This window comes from Lynx canadensis, chromosome A2 (assembly GCF_007474595.2).
Source record: "Lynx canadensis isolate LIC74 chromosome A2, mLynCan4.pri.v2, whole genome shotgun sequence".
In the NCBI taxonomy this organism is placed as follows: Eukaryota; Metazoa; Chordata; class Mammalia; order Carnivora; family Felidae; genus Lynx; species Lynx canadensis.
In genome coordinates this window covers 86816043-86841238 of record NC_044304.2, presented here as the reverse complement: position 1 = coordinate 86841238, position 25196 = coordinate 86816043, and the positions used below count along the sequence as shown (strand labels likewise).

Sequence of the window (25196 nt, the reverse complement as noted above, 5' to 3'; positions counted from 1 at the left end):
TTGGATTCTGTGTCTCCCTCTCTCTCTAGCCCTCCCCTGTTAGCTCTCTGTCTCTGTCTTCCAAAAATGAAGAGATGTTAAAAAAATTAAAGAAAAAACAGCTATTTTAGAAGCCATTTTCAAACAGGTCATATTTCAAGTACAAAGAGAATAATATAATGAATAACTCATCCAATCTTGTCAGATCTTAATATGCAGTTTTATTTGCTCTTAGGCATATATCCCTATGGGTCCAAGCAAAGCATCCCATGATCCTCTTTAATTCCATTACTTTCCCTCAGTTCTCAGAGAAAACTACCACCTTAAATTTTTTTTTTTTACCTTAAATTGGGTTTTATATTTTTATTACACCTACACATATGCATAAGCAATATAAACTATTGTTTTGAATTTTAATCAATGAGGATACATGTATTTCTCTTCATCTTAACTCTCTTAATGGCTGGCTTATTGTATGGATATTTTATAAATAAGCTATACATTATAAGTTATATTTACATTTACATACAAGTTATACATTCTCTAGGTAATGAACATTTAGTCTGTTTCCAGGTCTCATTTCCAGGTCTCTCTCTTAACTTCTGTTTTGGTTCATTGGTATATTTTTCTCTTGCTCCATTTTTTCTTCTTCCCCAAATTTTAATGTCTCATCTTTTGAAAATATATATTTTGATGATAAACTGACCTTATAGATAGACATTAAAGTATATTTATTTTCATTTTAATTCATATGAATAGTATGACCAAAATATATTGGAATAGATTACAGTTAGTACATCTCAAAATTAATATTTTCTTTTTAAACAGTAGTGAAAACAACAAAAAATATTTATAAACTTAGAAAGATCATGTTGGCTTGTTTTTCCTGGGAGAGCCAACCAGTATTCTAATTACCATTTAAAAATTTCCATATAAGAAAGGTTTCAGATTCCTTTGAAAGGCAGACTTTAATAGACATTCTCGATTTATGAATGCCATGCGTTTATATTTGTAAGCCATTTAGCATGCTTAACCGAGAAGATAAAACATGCCTTTTTGATATGCAGGTTAAGAAATGTTTAAGTTTAGTTCAAATAATAGGTCTTATCTTTTCTTCAAGAAACACCATCCTCATCACTTAGGTGAATTCTAGAAACTGCTGTACAATGCATAATCAAAAGTAAATATTCATTCTGCATGATTTTCTAATCATAATGAACTATGTTGAGTTTAAATTTATAACACACCTCATAATTTTTCAACGCTCATAAAACTGCCCCCTCCAGTTCTGAAAGTGCCAAGCATAGTTCTTTTAATTGTTTCATGTCTATTTGTTTGCTTGATTAAAATCACATTGTTCTTTTGGCTTGGAGTCACAAAAATTAATGACATTATCTTCTCAGAAAAAAGGGTGAGTTTATTTCAGTTTAGGCTTTCATCAGTGAAGCATGTAGCTGTCTACTAAGAAATGTTAGACTTCGGGATAGCTCTGGGGAGGATTGTCCCCAAATAAACAAATTTGAAATTTTTTGGAGTGTGAAGCAGGATCGCCTCGTGATTGGCAAAGTTAATTTTAGAATATTTATTCTTAGAAGCAACAGATTTCTGCCATTGCCGCATTAAAATGTCACAGTTTCTTTTGCCAAAAGTAAAATGTATACCATTCAAATTGTGCTTCATTTCCACCTACATTAATTAATGAACGTCCATCAACAGTGTGTCAATTATTAGGCTTTGTTTATATTGATAATTATGTTTTCATTTACAGTTATATTTGTACACAGATATATTCTCTCTGTCTTGTGATTCAGAGAGTTCTAAAGGAAATTTAAGTTGGTTTTTCAGTTTAACGTTACATAACATTCATGAACAATTTATCATTTTATGTGGATTAACTAATATCAGTAGAATTTCTTAGGAGAATAATCATCCCAGTAAATAAACCATTAAATTGAGGAAAGATTTGTCAGTGGATGTAATTTACACTGTACTAAATCTTGTAAAAGAGAGTTGAAAAATAAGAATTCTTTCTTATGAAAGCAAAACTGAGAATTTAGCTAGAGATAACATATCTTGAGTTTTATAAGGAAAAAATTTATATAGTTTTCAGTGAGGAAATTATTCAGTACCTGTTGGTCGTGTACTTACTTTATGACAATCTCTTTAGGAGGCACAATTTAAATTATGATATAAATACATGACGTATATTGCTGTTTCAATCCTGCAATTGAAATAGCTGTATGGCAGACATTTTAATTAATTTGCTTGATATCACAATAAGGGAGAGGTAGAATTCAAACCCAGATCTTTCCATTTCCGAAATTGCTATCTTTTTTATTTCCCTAACCTTTTGATTTATTTTTGTGTATGGTGGAGAGAGGGTGGGGTGGCGATGTGGCAGGGTAAATATATAAAAGTGAGGAAAGTGACCGCTCAAATAAAATGCAGCCCTCGATTCTGAGTCAAATCACCAAGGTAATTTGTATTGAGTGGGTGCATGATGGCATTCGGAATATTAATAAGTGTTTGTACATATTATGACTTTGTTCAGTCATGTAGATAAATATTTGTGTCTTATTTGTTTATGGCCATAAAATATGTAAATAATTCCAGTGGTTGGTAAGTCTGATCCTAAAGGCATTTTAGAATCTACAACCATCATGCCTGATAGCTTAATTACCCAAAGACACATTAAGTATTATCTGCTAAATAGATTTATTTATTAGATTTATTTATTATAATCCCTCTTTTTTTTTTTTTTAACTTTACTCCCTGCTGGAATTAAGAGTAAAAAGTGTTATTTGTAGTTTTGTTTACTAAGTTCACTGGCAAAGTGATTGTAGTATTTTTTTTTTTTCTGAGACCTAAAAAAAGAGCCACTTAGTCCATATTCTAATATACTTTAATTCCTAAGGTTAAATTTTAGTCCTGTGTGAATTTCATGTGTAGATCTTAGGTAGACTATGCCATGTAAAAGTCAACATACCATTAATAGATATGTACATTTGTTATATAAAACTAGTCTTTATTTCTTATGTGCAAAGCAAAATAGAATGTAGCTTTGGTATATTTTATTTATTTATTTATGACAAAGTTTTTATTTATTTATTTAAAAAATTTTTTTTTTTTTAACGTTTATTTATTTTTGAGACAGAGAGAGACAGAGCATGAACGGGGGAGGGGCAGAGAGAGAGGGAGACACAGAATCGGAGGAAGGCTCCAGGCTCCGAGCCATCAGCCCAGAGCCCGACGCGGGGCTCGAACTCACGAACCGTGAGATCGTGACCTGAGTTGAAGTCGGACGCCTAACCGACTGAGCCACCCAGGCGCCCCCAAGTTTTTAAAAGAAAATTTGTTCTTAAACCTAGAACACATTCTTGAACATTGACTCCCTAAATATGGGACTGGTATATATATCATTATAAATGGGAGGGTAAATTTATAATCCTTCAGTATGAAAACATAACACTTATGGTCTTGGATAGTAACAAATTATGCCCCTAGATTAATGCTAGAAATGAGACATATAATATGTCCAGGTTCCTTTTAAGAAGTAACATGTGGGCCAAGTACAGATGCCGACTTTTTTCTCCTCTGAGCCCTCATAATGCTATCTGGGCTGCACCAAAGACTTGGTTACATTTTCAACATTGGCTCTTTCATATTTATTGCAGGAACTTATATGTTTTATCTAATTCTATAACGTGTACCCTTGAGAAGCTCTATTCTTCCTTTATATATCCTTCCATTGCAAAATTTTCTCAAGTCTAGAACAGAGACGTCATTGAGGTCAGAAACAGGAGAATAATTGACGGTTCTGGTTAAAAACATGGGGTTTTGGTCCACAGGGAACTCTGCTTATCACCGATTTTAGAAAAGAATGACGCTTTCAGTGGAAATTTATGATTTTCTCAGCAATGTTCAGGAGGCTATTAATTCCCTCAGACATTAACAGTTATACACACAAAAAAGGAAAAGCATAGCTTCTTTCTAATTTCTATTTTTTTGGTCACACAACCAAGCAAAAATCATGATACTCTATAAAAAAATATTACTTAAAATAAATGGTAACAGTGGTAAATATTGAAACTATATTGTATGCATGTCTTACAGAGTAGAGAAGGAGTTCTCAAGTAACTTCTGGCTCTCACATTGTCTAAATATAGCTTTATCATAGCTTCTCTGTGTCTGTAACCACACCTGAGTGACATTTTTGTTTTGTAAATTCTTCCTTCACGACATCCTCACATCCTGTCATACAGTAGCCTCTCTCCTGCCAGAATATAAACTCTGTATGGGTAAGAATGTTGATATTCTTTTCTTGTTTTTATTTGAGCACAGAACAGAGTAGACTTCTTTTCTAAAGAATGGATATGCAGTTCATGTTGAAATAAACTGAAGTGAAATCTGTGTTTCCCCAAGGGCTAGAATAAGCCAGGGAATTGGTAAACCACTGCTGTAGTGTCCTGGATGGTGTGCTGTTAATGTGCATGAAAACAACGCCTGTGTTTTCATCCCTCACCTTCAGGGCTCAGTTGTGGCAAATTTCAGGAATGTGTTTTGGATGCCCACTATTGGAAACACTGGTCAAATATCCTCCAATCTCCTTGTCAGAGGAAATGTAAGTGTGTGATGTATAGGATATTAAAGCACACACAAAAAAGTTGGAGGATTTAATCAAAATAAAAGCTGAAGTCTTCTCTCCTTTTTGGAAGGAGAACTTTTTCACACAGTCATGTTGATTTTAGTTGTATAGTCAAAAAAGAATGTCTTAGAATGATCTAGACACCCCTTCTAAAAAAACTTGCAGCTACTTACACTCAACACTGCAGAATTAAAGGCAGTTTTCCAGTGTTGGACAGTGAAACCCCAACACAGTTGCTACTGAGTAATCGTAATTGTAAATCATAATATGGAAACAGAAGGAGCTTAGATCAGCTAGTCCATCAACTAGTGTCATCTTCTGTTATTGTATTTCTTGTTCCTTCAGAGTGGAAATCTGAAGAGTATAGTTGGTTGGAGATGAAGGAGACTCTGCCTTTATTTTAATTGAGCTCAAACTGTGATACTTTTTTAGTGAACAGCCCATGTTCCTCTAATTAGCTGTACCAGTCACATGTGGCCCTACTCTTTAGACATCAAAATGAGAAAGGACCTCGCTCTCTGATTCCCTTTGACCCCTATGGAACACTGGAAACTGTTTCTTTTTCTTGTGTTTATGATAAAGCTTCTATAAAATTGGTTCTGTCATCCATTCTTACAGCAGAGTTTGCTCTAACAAGTGATGAACTAAATAAAGCTCAAAGCTAGAGTTGAAAAGTCACAGGCAAGTGAAGGGCATCCCAGGGTAGGCGGAGTTATAGTGCAAAAGTGAAACTTACAGCATTCATGGCCAAGGTTTTGGAAGGCACTCTGGTAACCATACATGCTTTCTTTTTAGGGTCCACTTGTCAGATTGTTCCACAGCTGTTTTTCCATTTCATACCCACCTCTAGCACTCCCACCCCCATTATATTGGGAAAGAATACATCAGAATTTTCTAGCCTTAGGCTCAATAGCTAAGGAGAGTCTTTGCCTCAGTCCTGCCCAGATAAGACAATAAATTATTTTAAAGCTACACCCAAAGAATGAAGCCCCCAAAAGTAAGTTTTAGAAAAATTAAGTCAGTTTGTTGTGTGAAAATACTTTCTATTAATTATATTATTCAGTCCAACTTTGTTCTTTCTTTTGTTTGATTCTTTTTCATTAACAATGCATATCCAGCTAAGTAGAATTGTGAGGTAAGTTAATCACTGATGATGCAGATTTATTTAGCCCATGATGCCATGTTCTTCCTATTGCTGGCCCTTAACAGATTGAAGGTACATCTAAAATGGGCTTTATATCCATTCCTAAGTAAAATGCTTAATAGAACTTTAATACAAATTAACCTTCTCTCTGTTTTCCTTTTGATTTTGTTGTAAAATTTTTTTGTGAAGTTATTCTCCATGAGTTCCAACCTGTCATAGGTTTTTCTTTCATAGGATATGTGAAAAAGTGTTCAATACTATTTGCCACTTTTGTGGTATAGAAATAATGCTTACATTTAACCAAGAAATAGATATTACATTCATTAATTTTAGGAACTGGAAGGATCTGTTGTTACTCTTTTTAATAAAGGGCCATAACAAATAACTATAAATCCTAAAATGCCATTTGTTAGTGTTCTTAAAAGTGGTGAAATATTTTACTATTCAGACATTTATATTTTCACTAAAATAGAATTTTTTTATTTTTAGTAAAATAAAACTTATTCAGACATTTTATATTTTTAGTACAAAGAGGATTCATAATCATAAAATTTGGTGAGTAAAATTTATGTGTATTTGTATGTATCTATGTGTTGTTTTGTTTTAGACTAATTCCAATATATAAAATATGTGAAGTTCTCATTTATAATATAACCTTTACACTAATTGTATCCCTTAGTTGAGCATTATTGTTGGCACAAGTTCTGATAAATATATATATATAATATATGTATATATATATATAATATGCATGTATATAATATATATGTATGTATATATAATATGCATATATATAATATATATGTATAATATAAATATGTATATGTATAATATAATATACACATATATAATATATGATATAATATACTTATATATAATATATACACACACATATACACATATATAGCAGAGAGTGTTTATGGAGAGTGCATCATTTTCTAGATCCAAACTTAGATTAACACATGCCTGAAGTGTATCCTAGCAAATTTGTAATCCTAGCAAATTTGCAAGCAGATTATACATCAAGAAGGAGAGTAGCCACCATTCTATTCTGCTTCTATTAGACTTTTTTAGGTTCTGTGTATAATTGTAACATTGTACACCTTCAGTGTACTCATTTTTGTTCATTATACCTCAGTAAGGCTAGAAAATTAATAAATATTAATTAAAACAAAGTACAAAAGAATTCTATATACTGTGAGTGACACCATATTGTTTGCCTCTTCTTTTATATTGTTTCTTTATCCAGGTGGTTTTTCTCTTTCACAATCCTTGTTTGGAGCCTTCCAGCCTCCAGCCTCCTTTCTTGTGCATTCCCCTTCTGTTCACTGTCTTGTTTGCCCTGGATACTTCTCCTCTCCCTCCTACCCCTCCGTCATCATGTTGCCGTCAGAACAAAGCACTGCTGGTAAACTTTCACTGGCTTTGCTTTATCTAGAGAAGAGGTTTCAAATTCCTTAGCCTCATATTTTAAGTCTGTTAAGTTTTTATTTACTTTATGTGCTTAGAAGTTGCAGGAACTGTTCACCATATCAAATTTAACCACCCCAGCTTTCCAGGTGTATTTCATTGGTTTCCAAATACATCTTGTGCTTTCCCACCCCAAGGCCTTTGTTCAAACTCCTCTTGATGCCATCTCTTCTGCCCTATTTTTTGAGTTTATCCCTCAAGAACCAATTTGAATTCCTCCTCTTTTTGGAATACTTGCTGACTAGTACAGCTCATGATGGCCTTTTTCTGTGCTGGTCTTCTATAATTTGTATCACCCAAGAGATACAGCAGAACGAAGGAAGATCGCACATTTACTGGAATATGAGAGACTGTTTCGTCCTGAGTATGAAAGAGAACTTGGTCAGGGAAGGCAGCTAATCTCAGGAAGTCAATGCTAAAAGATGATCACGGACAGAAGAGTATAAGAGATGCAGATGGGTTTCTGAACATATGCTAAGGCGTACAGCAAGAGTGATTATTTGGACTATTAATGATACAACTAGAATTATTTTGAGTCATTTACTTCCTTTATGCCTGACATTCAAAATTCTAATAATCACAGGTGTTCTACAGATACATAGAGCTTACAGTTCACTGTGAGGACATATAATTGTCACTTTAGCTAGACTGTAAACTCTGAAGGCAAGATTTTTGCCGTCCTTTGGTGTCCAACACAAGACCTGTAGCAGTTGCTGAATTAACTTCTATGTTACTTTCTTGATTATTAACAACACACTAATAGATATGGTTGTATGTGGTACATCTGAAAGAGAGAAGGTGCCTTCTATGCTCTCTTTGCAGTATTTACCAAAAAAGATGATAATTCCGAAAATTAGAAATCAATTACCATTAATTATTAATCGAATAAATTATTTTCTGGGATGAATATTAAGATATTCTGATTATCTTAACCATCAGATTAGTAAACAGGAGAAGTTGCGATCCTGTAAGTACTCCAGGTGATATTATGTCAATAACACCCCTGACATTAGAATGGTGTTTTTGGCTTCTCTGTGAGGTGCGGTGAGAGACGCTTCCCTTTGCTGAATAAACGTAACCTGATTTGTATTTACTTAGACAAATGCTCTCATTTATTTCTCTAATAACAGTGTGGAAATATGAGGCAATTTAGAAGAGTTCTTTTTAATATTTTCTTGATCTTTTTCATATTATGATTTTATCAGCAAATAACATTAATCCACGTTGTCATTAATATAAATACTGAGATTAGAGGGAAATATATTCATAAAACACTCTCTGAGTGCTCCTAGCCTCAGAGATCATTTTTGTGCGTTAAACAAAGAAGAACCTGCTCGTGTCTTACAGAGTATAGTATGTGTAGCAAAGATGTTCAACTTGTCCTAGTTTGCCAGACCAGTTTTTGAAGGATGATCATGCTCTTGGATTTTTGTTGTTCTTTGAAGTCTTAGCATATTTTATTTTTCTTTACAAGACCAAGTGCTCTGTTTTCTAAACCAATTTAAGGCAGTTGCAATATAAAAAAGTGAAATGTGTTATTTAGACTTTGCATCTAACAGCAGATTATTCTGGGTCGCAGTTTGTAAAGCACAATAATGAACAACCAGAGGAAAAAGCACTTAAACCTATGAAAAAGAAATGTTTTTCATATGCCAAAAAAATGGCCGGGCCCTTGCATTTATCTTTTTATGTGTATTTACTTTTATTTACTTTGCTGATTTACTTTATTACCTTCCAAGTAATAACAGCAGCAGTCACATCGGGGCATATTGACGTGATGAATTTTATGGACGGCCTCCCCTTTTTTTCCATTACAGGTGACATGTCACCGTAGCTGATACACACAGCATGTATGCTGTGCTCCAGGCACTTCCCTCTAAACTCTTTACATGTACGAAATTCTTTACTTCTTACACAACCTTTGAGGTACATAGCATTGCTATTCCCATTTTAAAGATGAGGAAACTGAGTTAGGAGGCTGGTAACTAGTACAGGTCATTCAATTCAGCTAGTGATTGTAAGAGCCAGGGTTCAAGTAAGTCCAGCCGCTCTGCTGTGTTAACTCAGATAGCAACGAAATTTCTGCAGTGCAGAATGTGAACTTGGGTTCAAAATGTAGGTTTTGCATTAATTATATTAGTTTAATCATCAGCAAAAATGGAGATGTTAACTTTTATCCAGCAAACTTTTCAGAAGGGGTAGTGCGAGGATCGCATTGGTTAATGTAGAGGAATGCACTCTAAAACTTATCAAGTGTAAATCATAGGGTTTTTTTTTTTTTTTACATATTAATAATGTATACAGAATAAGAGGATAGAGTTAAGAAATTTAATTTAGGATGTGTTTAGTGCCATTAATTTTTTTTATAAGGATGCACCTTTTTTTTAATATCTTTTTTTTTTTTAATGTTAGAGAGAGAGAGAGAGAGCGAGCGAGCATGAGCAGGGGAGATGCAGAGAGAAGGGCAGACACAGAATCTGAAGCAGATTCCAGGCGCTGTGCGGTGAGCATGGAGTCCAACATGAGGCTCCAACTCATGGACCTTGAGACATGACCTGAGCCAAAGTTGGACGCTTAACCGACTGAGCCACCCAGGCACCCTGTGTCATTAATTTTTTTTTTAAAACAAATGTATCTGTGATGAAAGTGATGTAGACTTCCTGCATTTAATGAATGGGCATGCCTTGTTTATGGAGAACAAGATTTTATTTGTGGATTTTATAAGCAGAATCTAGCAGACATTTCTGAAACACCCCATTCAACAACAAAAGAATGCACATTTTTTTTTAAGTGGCAAGGAAGCATATTCAAGACATTGGTATATCCTGGGTCATAAAACAAACCTCAACAGATTTAGAAAAATTTACATCATATACTGTGTGTTCTCTAACTCCATGGAAAAAAGTAGCAATTAGTAAAAGATTTAAAAAAAATCTCTAAACATTTTGAAACTAAATAATACACATCTAAATAATGCATGGGTCAAAGTGGAAGCATCAAAGGAAATAAAATCATTGTGCTGAGTGAATGTGAAAATACAACATATGAGCTTTTGTGAGACTCACCTCAGTTGACAAAGAGTGAAATTTATAGCACTAATTAGAAAGGAGGTAAAGTCTTAGATTAATACCCTAAGTTTTCATCTCAAGAACTTAGAAAAACAGAGCAAACTAAAGACAAAACAAGAACGAAAGAAATAATAAAGAGCAGCTATCAGTGGAATTCAAAACCAAATAATAGAGAAAACGAAACCAAAAGCTCTTTTTTTGTTTTATTTTGGTAAAGTTTAACAAAATTGACAAACTTCTAGCAAGACGAAGAGAAAAGACAACAAATTGCCTATATAAGTAATGAAATGGGATATCATTACAGAACCCCACAGATAGCAAAAAAGATAATAAAGGAATGCTACAAACACCTTTGTACACATAAATTTGACAACTTCAGTGCAATAGAATAATTTCTCTGAAACCACAAACAACCGTAACTCATTCAACATGAAATAGATAATTTTGAGTAGACCTATAACTATTAAGGAAATTGAATTCGTAACTTTAAAACTCCCAAAAAAGGAAATCTCCAAATTCAGATAGTTTTTTCTAGAGAATTTGAAGGAGAATTAACACCAATTCTGTACAGTCTTTTCCAGAAAATAGAAGAGGAGGGAGTAATTCCCCATTCACTTTTTGAAGATAGCATTATCATGATGCCAAAAGAAAGACTGTACAAAGAAATAAAATTTCAGACCAATCTATTTCATCAATGTATACATTAAAATCCTTTAAAATATATTAGCAAAGAGAATTCAGCAACATATAAAGAATTATGCCACCTAGAAAATGTTTGATAGTTTCTTTAAAAACTGAACACGAGGGGCGCCTGGGTGGCGCAGTCGGTTAAACGCCCGACTTCAGCCAGGTCACGATCTCGCGGTCCGTGAGTTCGAGCCCTGCGTCGGGCTCTGGGCTGATGGCTCAGAGGCTGGAGCCTGTTTCCGATTCTGTGTCTCCCTCTCTCTCTGCCCCTCCCCCGTTCATGCTCTGTCTCTCTCTGTCCCAAAATAAATAAACGTTGAAAGAAAAAAAAAATTTTAATAAAAAAAAAAAATAAAAATAAAAACTGAACACGAAACTACTGTGTAACCCAACATTTGCATTCCTGGGCCCTTACTCTAGACAAAGACTGTGTTCATACAAATATCTGTATACAAATGTTTATAGCAGCTTTTTTCTTATAGTAGCCTCAAACTGGAAACAATGCCGATGTCCTTCAGTGGATAAAGAAATCTTGCTACATCCATACATGGAGTACTCAGAAGATGACAACAAAACCCAAACTGTTGATACACATAACATGATGAATAAATCTCCAGAGAATTATGCCGAATTAAAAAAAAATCCCCAAAAGATTTCATACTGCATGATTGCATTCATACATTCTTGAAATGTCACATTATAGAAATAGATCCACATTTGATTGGATTTTTATCAGAGTGTCCAGAACCTTAGCCTGAGAATGTGAGCTGAGTTGAATTGGATTGTGTTAGTAATTTTGGGAATTAACTTTGTGAGCTGATCCCAGGCTAAGTGATAAAATGGATAAATTTCATGTTGATGCCACCCCACCCCTCTTTTTCTGGGCTGCTTCTTATCATCATTCCCTCCCCTCCCCAACCCACCCCCACCATCCCCATGATTCTTTGCTCTCAAGTGGCTATCAACTTCGAGCCATATAGAAATTAGAGATAATGACTTAAGGTCTTTTTATTTTCCGTTGGGTTCAAGTTTGAGAATCTCCCAAGACTGAACATCTTTCAAGATTCTAATGGCACATAGTGAAGAGGGACATTTTATTTAGGAGGCCCCCGCAGTGACTCACACATCATGTCATCTGCACAGCTGCCAACTCTGGGGCATCCCAAGTTATTCCTGACAGTGCTTTCCACATATTGCTGCAGAGTTTCCTAAGTTAAATTTTAAAAAGTAAATGCACCATTTTTCCCCCATCCAAATGTAATATTCAGTAGTCATATTAAATTCAGGTGGGGAATAGGCACATTTGTAACAAACAATAATAAAAGAAATTTTGAAGTGAGATTTTCACATTACTTGTTTTCAATTCGAGTGAAAACTCCGGAGTGATTTTTGATTGCCGCATGTAGAAACTTCCATCGGTGAAGTATACACTTGAAAGTCATGTTCTTCACTGAGCCAAAGACATTTGTTTTAATATGGCACATGCTTAACATCTTCCTAGTAAAATGTTTTTACGGGACATGGTAGTACAATCGAATGATTTGACTTCTTATGTAATTGAAGCACACTTTTTTCTTTCAAGCTCTGGCCTTGTTTTTCAAAATGCAAAACCAATTGAATATTTGTTATAAGTAAATCCAAATGTACAAAATCTGTACCAGTAAGTAGGGAGAGAAAAAATGAAGAGAGGAAATTTTGGAGCAATTTCTTCCCGAGACTGTTTGGCAAAACTCATCCAAATTGGCAGCTGATTAGAGGTTTTAGCTCTTGCAATCACTTCAGCCCTTACTTGTGAGATTACACCATTCTTACTCAGTAATTCTCGAAATCAGAGTTTTATTCCTCCAAATCCCTCATAAAAGTGGCAAAGTACTAGGGAAAAAGAGTCTATTTTCTTCAGTTGGCTAGAGAGAATATGATTCTATTTTCTGTAGCTATTTTTGTCTCATCCGTCCTTTGATATACTTTGAAATGAGTGTTGTTTTCCATCCTGATATTTGGTTGGCAAGTTATTTTATACTTTCAGACGTGGATTGGCATTAAGGAGATGAATATTTTCTTTTGAAAATCCCTTTGTTCCACAAATCATTATTTAGTAGTGAGGACTACATTTGTGTACATATATATTTGAATTCTTTTCAGGGAAGCAAGGTTCCCTGCTAAAAAAAAATGGATAGTTATCATTATTTTCTAAGAAACTAAAAATGAGTTGTTGGGATGAGCATATTTCATTGCTCACCAAAACATTTATATAAGGGATTTACATTATATAGAGAGATTTATTTCTCTGATTGGTTCAAAAACATACTCTGTACATAAGTTTATTTCTTAGAAACTAAAATCTAAGTGTCTATAACCTCCCTAATATTCCTGCATGAGAGTGCAACATGATAGGAGGACATAGTATTTTGCATTTAGCACAAGGTTAAGACAACCATTATTTATCTGGGGGAAAAAATGAAATTTCAGTGAAAAATAAGTGTTCCAGGTCTAAGTGTATCAAGAAACGTGTTAACTTTAAAAGTAGCTTTCCGGGGCTCCTAGGCAGCTCAGTCAGTTAAGCGTATGACTCTTGATTTTGGCTCGCGTCATGATATGGTTCATGAGGTCAAGTCCCACGTCGGGCTCTGCACTCACATTGTGGAGCCTGCTTGGGATTCTCTCTCTCTCTCCCCCTCTCTCTGCCCCTCCCCCACTCATGCTGTGTCTCTCTCTTCTCTCTCTTTCTCTCTCAAAAATAAATACATTTTTAAAAAATCTAAAAAATAGCTTTCAGGATATTTTAGTCTTAAAAAAATAAATTTGTTGGTTCTCTTGATTCCTCTAGAAATGAGTATCTTCTCTCTGTATTCGTCACACGACTTGGTGTGTTACTGAATCATGAGACTTGAGGTCTGGGGAAGCACTTTAATGAAAGGCAGATTCGTTTAATACTGAGAAAGCTAAGACTCACCGAGTTTAGATGCCCAGTTTACACAGATTATTCAGATGTCCTGATTTGAAGCTGATGAAATTTTGTGTGAATGCAAAATGTTTATCGTTGGTTGAAAACTTTCTGGAATGCATTCATGCTGGTAGCTTCCTAATTGATGAATTGTTTAAGGGAAATTAAATTTATGTTTTGAGAGGGGGTTTTTACATTCTATGTTAATTCTATGTTAATTATGTAAATTTCACGTGCACACAAACTACTGCATCTTCAGAAACTGAAAGAATTACTGAATTTAGACTGAAGTCTCCTTACTCTGTAGTCTTGACAAATATAGGGTATGTGATTCAGAAGGCAGAGCAGATTTGAGGCAAGCCGGGGAGATTCCTGACATGCTGTGGTGCTGTGGCACACCATGTTTTGCCTCACTGGCCTCAGGTTGTTAGCACTGATGCCTGTCCTGCCTGCCTTTCTACCTGCTCCTGCCAGTGGTGATTGAATTGGGTTTTCGAGTGAACCATATAAAATCTTTCTTTCAAGTAAGTGGGCAGATATGTTAGGCATTGAATAGAAAGTTTGACAGATACTAGGTTAACAAAGACTGGCAGAAAATGAATATGGAGCATTGTCTGTAGTCTTGTGTGGTTTGAGGCCTGAGCCAAGGGAGCATTCTGGAGAGGTGACAGCCTAAATGGGTTTAATGAGTTAATTAAAGAAGAGGCCTCCATTCTCTTAATAAAATGGGAGACCACCATTTCACTGAAGTGAAAAGAAATACGAATCCATAAAGGCATAAGAGATCCCAATATGTTCTAGAATATAAAGTATTTTAGAAAGACTGGATAAGGGTTGCCAGGGTGTGGAGGTGGAGAGATAAAGCTGGTGAGATAGAAAAAGTCACCTCAAATATGGCAGAGTGGAATTCAGACAACTCAGAAAGCTTCAGCACTTTTAAATCTCTCTACCCTGAATATGTGATGCAAAATAAAAATCATACTAGTCTTTAAATAAAACATAAAAATTTACATATATACTGAAATAAGGTTCTTTACAGATTTGGGTTGTAGAATTCCATACAAGTTACCCAGTTCTGAACTGGACTCTTTTTCTCACACATACTTGGTCTCCTAGTGTGTAACACAATTCTCCTGAAGGAGCTTATAAATCATAATAAGATTTTGGATATTATCCTGAAGAAACTGGAGTGATATAGAAGGATTTTCACTAGGGATATTTATGATCACTTTTGATTTTTCAAAAGATTATCTTGTCAGCATTGTGGACAATAGCCAAGAAGAAATTGAGGTAAGGTAGGAAGGCCACATACTTTCCCTGTGATAACTAAGGAGCACCTCCAGTCTGACCCTGTCAGTTATGATGCAAATGAGGAAAAGGACCTGAGAGGTATTCTTGAGGCAGGAGCTACAGGATGTGCTGACCAATGAAAGGTGAGCCTAAAAAAGAGGGAGGAGCCACAATGCCGTCCATGTTCAAGATGGGAGGAAAACAATGAGTCAGCGAGGGGCATGTAGCATGGGTGCTTATGGAACGTACTGTTGGACTTAACCCACCAGCCCTTACCTATATTTGTCTCCTGACATAGATCTGGAAACATCAACAGTGGAAACCATGGAGTGGACAGGGAGTGGGTTGAAAAGGGAACAGGATCATTTCTCCCACCGTTTTATCGGGGGTTTCAGAGGCCTTAAGAGGAACTTGTTGGTACAGTTTTCTTTCTTTTCATATCCAGTCACCCTGATCCAGATGAAACCAGTTGTCTTCTTAGCTGTCAGGCTCTCATGTTTTCCTGTCTGATGTTGGAAGTGCCTTTATTTACCCTCCTGTTTCTCCTCAGCATTTTATCTCCCGGACTCCTGAAGTTTTGAGGATGTATGTAGAAAGTGCCAGGCATACTCTGTGATTCATGAAGCAGTGCACATTGTCATTTTACCGCTAAAATTTTTCTTTCTTTTTTTTTTTTTAATGTTTATTTATTTTTGAGACAGAGAGAGACAGAGCATGAACAGGGGAGGGTCAGAGAGAGAGGGAGACACGGAATCCGAAGCAGGCTCCGGGCTCTGAGCTGTCAGCACAGAGCCCGACGCGAGGCTCGAACTCAAGGACCGTGAGATCATGACCCCAGCCGAAGTCGAAGTCGGCCGCTTAACCGACTGAGCCACCCAGGCGCCCCATAATTTTTCAAAACCAAAACTCGTGAATGAAGGAGGTGATTCCCTGGGGAACAGTCGGTCTATGATAGAAAAACTTAGAGATTGTTCATTATGCAGTTTTATTTATTTAAAAAATTTTTTTTAATGTTTTTATTTATTTTTGAGACAGAAAGAGAGAGAGAGACAGAGCGTGAGCACGGGAGGGGCAGAGAGAGAGGGAGACACAGAATCCAAAGCAGGCTCCAGGCTCTGAGCTGTCAACACAGAGCCCGACGTGGGGTTTGAACCCAGAACTGTGAGATCATGACCTGAGCCAAAGTGAGATGCTCAACTGACTGAGCCACCCAGGCGCCCCAGTTATGCACTTTTAAAAGGAACTGTTTAATGGAATTATATTTTATTTAATGTAATGTGATTCTACAACATTTTATGAATTATATTTTGGTATGCTATTTAGAGTAGGTATTTGGAATAAAATGTTGAATCAGTCCAGCAGTTTATAATGCAATTAAAGTAAAATGTCCTAGAACTTATGGAGATCTCCTTATGCAGTTTTGATGACCTTAGATTTTTTTTTTTTTAACTCTACACGGCCATGAATTACCTTAGAATTACATTAACCAAGTATGTTATTCAGAAATAATATATAGTTTAAGATATCAATTTTTGACCTATCTCATTCTATTCCTTTTCATGTTTATTGGATCTCATAAATTTAATAACATTTAATTTTTCTCAGAACTCCTTAGTAAAAGTAGAATATTTGAAAAAATGTATGGGTTATTAAGAGAAATGACAAGAACCAACCATGTTTAAAACCTATAGATAAATTATTTTTATATGTAAATGCTATATATATGCAGTTTTCCTAGTCTATTGAATATTTGTTAGAAATATAATATTGACTGTTATTTCATATTTCATTTTGTGAGTATACATACTTAACCTCTTCTGTATATGTACATATATATATACGCCAGGCATTTCTATCTTTGACAAATTATTACTATTATGAATAAGATTTTGGTGAGTATCCTTGAACATACAGCTGTAAATATCTTTGTTTATTTCCTAAGTATAACTTCCTACAAGCAAAATGGTTGGATCAGAATATTTGAAAATCTATTGATGAATATTGTCATATTTCCTTTTGACCAAGTTGTGTCAGGATCAAAAAAATATTCTGAAATATCTTTTCTAGACCAGATTAATGTTGTATTAATGATCATTGTTCTCTTGAGTGATCATAAGAAAATGAATTCTTTATTATTTAAATCAAAAACAATCAGGGACTAATGTAGGTCTCTGTTTTAGGAAATGGCTTTTTTCCCCACCAGAAGTCACTTAACACTATTGAACTTGCTATTGTCAATAAGAATTTTCTCTCTATGTTTACTATGTAGAGAAATTGCAGGTGTCCAGCTAGGAACTGTCATTTTATGAAATATAAATAATTATACCGTTATTTTTGAGGTCATGTTGGTTTGCCATATAAATGATTTGTCCATCAAGTCACATTTAACAATTACATTGATGTCAAAATTCATTATAGTGTTAATACCATTTGATTGAAATTCTGTCTGACCCACAGTGGTACAGATAAAATCCATAGAACTATCCATTTATTTATTCTTTCCATATCATATAATGGAAAAGAAACTTGGATTAAAGCATTTTATGAAAAGTTCTACATTTGAGAACACAGGCTCTTTTTTAGTCTTTTTTTTTTTTTTTAAGTTTATTTATTTATTTTGAGAGAGAGAGCACAAGCAGGGGAGGGGAAGAGAGAGAGAGGGAGAGAGAGAGAATTCCAAGCAGGCTCTGCTCTGTCAGGTGGAGTCTGATGCAGGGCTCGAACTCATGAACTCTGAGATCATGACCTGAGATGAAGTGAGATGCTTAACCGACTAAGCCATCCATCCAGGCGCCCTTTAATCTTTTTTTTTTTTTTTTTTTTTTTTTTTTTTTTTTTTTTTTTTTTTTTTTTAGAAAACTGAATTCTTCAAATATTAGAGAATGAAAAATAGTAATACACTGATTAGTAGCAATTCATCCAAGTATTTACAAAATACTAGTGCTCTTGGCACTATGAAATCTGAACAGAAGATGATAGAAATAAAGGAGACTGAGCGTTCACAGCATTTAGTCCAGTTTGAGGCATGTTGTAAGCATCTAGGCGGCACGGTGATGGCAGACTTTGTGGTGTTGAAACCTGATGAGTTTTTACTGGGTGTGTGATCTTGGACCACATACTTAAAGTCCAGGTGCCTCAGTGGCCTCACCTGTAAAATTAACTTGACAATCGTTCCTAAATAGAGACATACATCAATTAATGATCTTAGCACAATGTTTGGCACAAAGTAAGCCTTCAATGAATGTTACCTACTACTTAGACCAGAAATAAACTAAAATTACAAAACATGGGTTTCCTTCTACATGTCACTTTTCTCCTAAAATGACATACATTTCTTGACCTGTTGCAGGACAATAGGTGAATAGTATAGCAACTTGGCTCATGTAAAGTTCAGTGGGGGTGTGTGTGCACTGTATATCCTTATTACTGTATGTTTTTATGATCTTGGAAGCAAGTATAATAAGCATGCAAGAATTCCTTTCCTCTCTTGGGCCAAATTATTTTAGATACAATTTTGTTTTGCAAGTATATTGTAAAGAAATTATAATGAATCACATTCAAAGAGGAATGTTTGCTTTGGTCTCTCAAATCCCATTTTAGTATGCTTTGCCACTGTTCGTGTGATTTTGATAGATGAATAGATAAATCTCTGCATGCTATCAACCCAAGTGAAATTACAGTTGAGGTTTTAAACTGGGCAAAACCTTCTTCCTGGGGCTAATTGGAAATGTACTGGTGTGTACAACATTGATCAGGAGGGAGACGTGTGTAAATCTTTTAAAATCTCAATTGTTTTTAAAGTGTGTATGTGTGAATGATATTCTCGAAAACAAATGTAACTCCAACTCAGTGATTATATTACAATTAACAGAATTATTTCTTGATATAGTTAATGACATAACAGCATTTATGAGGCCTCTCATCTTTTGAGGAAATACAGTTTATTTCTGGGTATCTCCAGAATGTACCCTTTAATTACTGTTTAATATTAATTATGAACATGTCTTAACCATAATATAGGCAAAATGAGACATGGTGCTTTTAAGTTGGGATCTCAATTACAAGTAAATGTAATGTAAGGCAGTTGTGCATTTTAATTATTTCATTTGTATTTGGATAGCTTTTCCAATCTTGCTACAAGGCTTCAAAGACTTCTTTACCCTGGGGCCTTAAAAAAGCTATTTCAAAATATTAATTTATAGCTATTTTTGGTCTTCTTCTAGGATCCTTTGATATTACCTCCAATTCAAATCCCCAAATTCATAAATGTATCCAAAGCAAAGCTTATAAAATTGATCCTGGTATCAACTGAAAATTAAGAACCTCTTCATGCATGAATTTCTGTAACTGAAAGTTCAGTAATCTGTAATTCACATAAACATTTGGAAGAGGTCCATTTCTTTATTCTTACCTTTTCTTTCAGCCTTCAACTTTCCCCCTGATTTGGCTGCTCTGACTTCTTTTTCCCCACACAAAGGGTGTTCTGATGTTAACGGTGTCCTATTCCTCTTCGTAACTTGCTCCCAAGAAGAATTTTGAATATTATATTCACCTCTTGTTACAAAGGACTGATAAAATTTAAATGTCTGAGCTGCTGCTTAAGGTGTTTTTTGTTTAAAGGGGAAACATTTGCATCAGAGAAATACCTCACTAATGGTGCAATGTAAAGAACCTGTTCCAAACGCTGGAATTATTTTTGAGGGTGTAGGATCATCACTAGCACTGTCTGAAATCATGGCATAGAACAAAATTTCTGCCTTCTCTACATGTAGACTTAGAGCACTTACTTTTTCTTTCTAACATTTTCTTTAACCTATTCACTAATAGGAAACAGATGGGCCAATTTTCCATCTGCTTAAAATGGTGGGATCCGGCTGTTAAAAAGGTGATTATAATTTATCCATGAAAATATGGAATGTTTCCCTGTCAGGTTGGGAATAATCAGGAAGAGCAGGGCGGTAAAGGTTAACAAAGAGCAAGGGAAAACAGAGTGTCTACATTAATTTTGTCTATACTATGCAATGTAGACAACCTCATAATATTCTTTTTACTCAGTATAAAAAGAGACCTTAACAAACACCAAAAGCTAGTATTTCATATCCACAGATAATTAACATTTTTATTGAATTGCTCCCTTTTTATACATATTCAAAGTTGAGATCATACTTGATTTTTTATGTTGCTTTTAAAATATACAGTTATTTTCTAATATCTGTTAACAAAATAAACATTGTAGTTACTTAATATTTTATTATTTAAGTTGCTTCTAAAAAGATAAACATATTTCTCAGTAAACATTTGTTACTTGCAACATGTTTGAGGTTGACCACATTAATCATCTGAGATTTATGTCCTGGATAGGATGTAAAAATGAAGTTTACAGTGATATTTTCAAATAGTTGATTCTGTCACTATTCATTCTTAGTAATTTCTTCCCAGTGATTTATGAAAATCCTTTATTATACATAAAATGCATCAAACTTTTTGACATTGTTTCTAGATGTTCTATTTTGTTATTTTGGCAAGCCTGATTATTCTTCAAAACACTTTTAGAATACTGTAGTTTTATGTACTCTGTAGTTCAAAGAACCAGTCTCTCCATATTATTCTTTCTTTCCCAAGTTTTCAGAACTCTTTTGTCTTCTTATTTTTCCAAATACCCTTTTTCTCCTAAGTTCCAGATATGTGGGGTTTTTATTATAGTTAACTTTAACCTGTAAATTAATTTTGAAAAGTGAAATACTTAAGGGTCGCCTGGGTGGCTCAGTCGGTTAAGCGTCCAACTTTGGCTCAGGTCACAATCTCGCAGTTCGTGAATTTAAGCCCCACGTCGTGCTAACAGCTCAGAGCCTGGAGCCTGCTTCAGATTCTATGGCTTCCTCTCTCTCTGCCCCTCCCCAACTCATGCTCTGTCTCTCTCTCTCTCTCCAAAATAAATAAACATTAAAAGAAAAAGATGAAATACTTTTTATTACTTTGGCATCTTACCTAGGTTGATCTATTTATCTTTTTTTTAATATAAAGCAAATTTTCATGCATATTACACATATGAAACATCTATAAAAATATAAATGTTATTATAAGTTAAAAATAAAATGATCCTTAGTTATTACGGAGAATGGTGTTATTTTCTGTTGTATAGTTTAGCTGATGATTGCCTTTGTATAGAAATTTTTTCATTGTTGATGATTCTTAAAAATATAGGAAAAATGGGGCACCTGGGTGGCTTAGTCGGTTAAGCGTCCAACTTCAGCTCAGGTCATGATCTCACAGCTTGTGAGTTCGAGCCCTGCGTCAGGATCTGTGCTGACAGCCCAGAGCCTGGAGTCTGCTTCAGATTCTGTTTCTCCCTCTCTCTGCCCTTCCATATCTGCTTACACTCTGTTAAAAATGAATAAATATTTTTTTAAAGTTTAAATATAGGAAAAAGGAAAAATAGGAAAGTTACAATACCGCAGGAAAATTGTAAATCTAAGTTAAACTAAGTATTTTTTTAAAGTGTAGTGTAGACAGTATATAAAGTATAGTATTTATATATTTTGTATATAGTATATACAGTTGGATTTATTTAACAAAAAATTGCAGAGTATGTGAAGTTTAAGGTATCATTGGATTTAGAATTCTTTCATATTTGTATTTTCTTCACTTTTGTATATTTTAATATAGGTCTGGCTGTTTTCCATTTTTATCCACATGATGTGGCTCTGTGGTGACATGGTGCTGAGGCCTTTTCAAGTCTACTGTGTGGACTGTCTAAGCCCATTCAATCACGAAGTTTATCTTTGTTTTGCCAAATAAGTTGTTAAATTTCTGTATGAAATACCTGTATATTAGTTCCACCCTCACTACTCATATATTCCATATTTGTCGGAGTACTTTGAAAACATTGATTTTTTGTGGGTCCTAAATATGTAGTCCAAAGTTTATTTGTGTGTGTGAGTGGTTTTAGTTCAAATAAAGAGTATTTATTTTGCAAAATGTTGAAACTTTTTCACTTTTCCCCCTTTTGTCTAATTATGCCTTTAAATCCTGAAAGCAGAAACCAGTGTAATGAAAATAATACAAACCTTTAAATTCAAATATATTTCTGAGGCTATCAAAAAGCACTTTATTTTAAAAAGGATGTAGTGGTGCCTGGGTGGTTCATTTGGTTAAGCAACAGGCGCTTGATTTTGGCTCAAGTCATGATCTTGCGGTTGGTGACATTTAGTGCCATGGGTTAAGCTCTGTGCTGACAGTGTGGGAGCTGCTTGGGATTCTCTCTCTCCCTCTCTCTGCCCCTCCCCCATTCACTCTTGCTCTCGTGCTCTCTCTCTCTCTCTCTCTCAAAAATAAATAAAAAAATATAAATATAAAAAGAATGGACAGTTTTGGGTTCACCTCTATATTAATGTGTCTTGAGAAAAAATTAAGCATTGCTTTATTCATTAAATGTAAGAAAAAAAACCTGTTAAGTTCTCTCTTAATCATATATTATTTAGCCTGAGAATGTACCAAGCAGGATGTTACACACCTACTGAGAAACAACTTCAGGCACCTACGAAAAATGTGTAGAAACATAAGTTTCTGAGAGTTAATTTCCAAGTATAAGGCCTCCAGAGACCGTTTAGTTGTTTATCTTCAAACCAAACCATATTTAGAAAAATATGAAAACCGGAAATTGGGGAGAAGTGCTGAAAATGGAGTTTTGTTTTGTTGGGTTTTCTTTCCTCCTTCTTCATCAATGGTTCCATCAGAGTTATTTCTGACCCCTGAATGGCAGGAAGGGGAGATGAGAGCTGATTATTCATCATCACTCCTATTTTTATTTCAGTTGACCCGGTTTAGAAAGAAGACTAAAAAAAAATCTGACTTATTTTTACCAGCCATTCTACAGTTTTCATGTTGGTTTTAAGCAAGCACTAGTAGGGTGGTTAACAATTTTGATTACTATTTTGCTGTAGCTTTTACTGGTGCTGCTACGATGCTCCTGCATTGAAATACAGAAATCAACTTTTTATTGTGTCCCCTAATTTTGGTGGCTCCATTAGCAACAGTATATCAAATATTACTGAAAATAATATTTGGCCTCAAATTTGATTTATATTTGTATATTTGCCTCTGCTCTTTGACTTAGACTCAGAGAATTAAAATGAGAATCTTCCAATAACTTGCTTTTCCTAAGTATTACTTATGGATAGTATTAAGAATATTTATTGCCTTAAAGGAGCTGTATAGAAGCTTTTATCTTTTACTTTGCTGGTACTAATTTATAAATGCCACGCTCTACTAAATAGGTTTGCATTAACAATTAATGCTAGTAATATATGGAGCATCTTCTGAATCCTAACTATTTGGGCAGATAAGGTAATTTTGTACAAACGGCAAGAAAAAAGTCTACTTTCATATGTCATAAAATAAAGTTTTCCTCCTTGGGTGCATCCTCACATTTTTGTCAAAAAATAGGGCAGTAAAAGTTGACTTAGGCTATTTTGGGAATAAATAAGAGTTGGCTCAGAGCTACCAAACTAAAATTCTATTTGAAAACAACTCCTTGAAAGTAAGGCTTGAGTGCTTTTTGTATCTAACAGATCTCTTAGCTAAATGTCACCATTTTGATGTTTTAATAATGTATGGTTGCTGATTATAGGATAACAGCAATAGGTTCAATTTCCATTAATCTGTTTATATTTGAGAAATTAAAAATTAATTTCTTTTAGTGGCCATTATTAGGAGGCATGTGAGAGACTCAAGAGCTCAGAGGGCAGGGCAGAAATTTTTCTTCTACTCTGAGTGCTGGAAATGGCTCTTCATGGACTGCTTTAAAATGCAATCTCCGATCTTGACCTCTCTGACTGCTGTCTCTGCCCTGTTCTCCCTTACCACTTTGCTCGGATAATTTGGATCTACCCTATTAAGTCCTTTCAGCTCCTGTATTTTTATTTATTTATTTTTAATGTTGACGTATTTTGAAAGAGAGAGAGAGTGCACATGCGGGTGGGAGAGGGGCAGAGAAAGGGGGAGAGAGAAAGAATCCCAGCCAGGCTCCATGCCCAGCACCCAACATGGAGCCCCACTCAGGGCTCAATCTCACAGCCATGAGCTCATGACCAGAGCTGAAATCAAGAGTCAGAAGCCTAACCTTCTGAGCCACCCAGGTGCACCTCTGCTTCTATATTTTTAGATGTACCTGTTCTACCTCGAACATTGGCCCCTCATGCATCTCATGAGTTTTGTTTTGTTACTGTCTCCATCAGATAAGTCATCTTGTTCATGTGGTTTTTGTTTTTTGTTTGTTTTTTTTCAAATGCATGACTTGTAAGCCATTCATGTATTTTGGGGGCAGATTAATACAGGTGGATTAGATTCCATGTGAACAGGAATCCACTGAAATCAGAATACAACAGGAAGAACTTTTTGCACTCCCAAATAACTATCTTCATGTGGTTGAAGAAATGGTTGCCTTTTGCTGAAATAATGCATCTTTTCCTTAAGCATTTTTATCTGGAGTGAGAGTTACCATTTTTTTTTTCATGTTTACAACATGGCAAAAAGTCTGACAGAAGCGAATTTCAGCCTCTACAATATTATTATTATTTATTTTTCTCCCTTTCTTTCTCTCTCTCTCTCTCTTTTTTTTTTTTTTTTTGCTGGTGAAACCACTTAGGAAGTCCAACAGCAACAACAACAGCAAGGAATCGAGTATGAGAACAGGCAAAGAGGTGGCTGATTCAAAGAGGAAGGGATAGGATGTGTTCATGAACTTATGCCCCTTTGAAGTGAATCCTATTATTTTTAAGTTTTTATTTAAATTCCAGTCAGTGAACATTGAGTGTAATATTAGTTTCAGGTGTACGATACAGTGATCGAACACTTCCATACAACACCTGTGCTCATCACAAGTGCTGTCCTTAATATCCATCCCCTCTTTCCCCCATCACCCCACATACCTCCCATCTGGTAAACCATCAGTTCTCTATAGTTAAGAGT

At 34.9% G+C, this 25196-nt stretch overlaps 1 protein-coding gene across 1 annotated transcript in view; it reads left to right on the top strand.

Annotated features, from left to right (window-relative positions):
* The window catches only part of PCLO (piccolo presynaptic cytomatrix protein), a 421831-nt gene that overhangs the window by 59249 nt on the left and 337386 nt on the right, over window positions 1–25196 (top strand).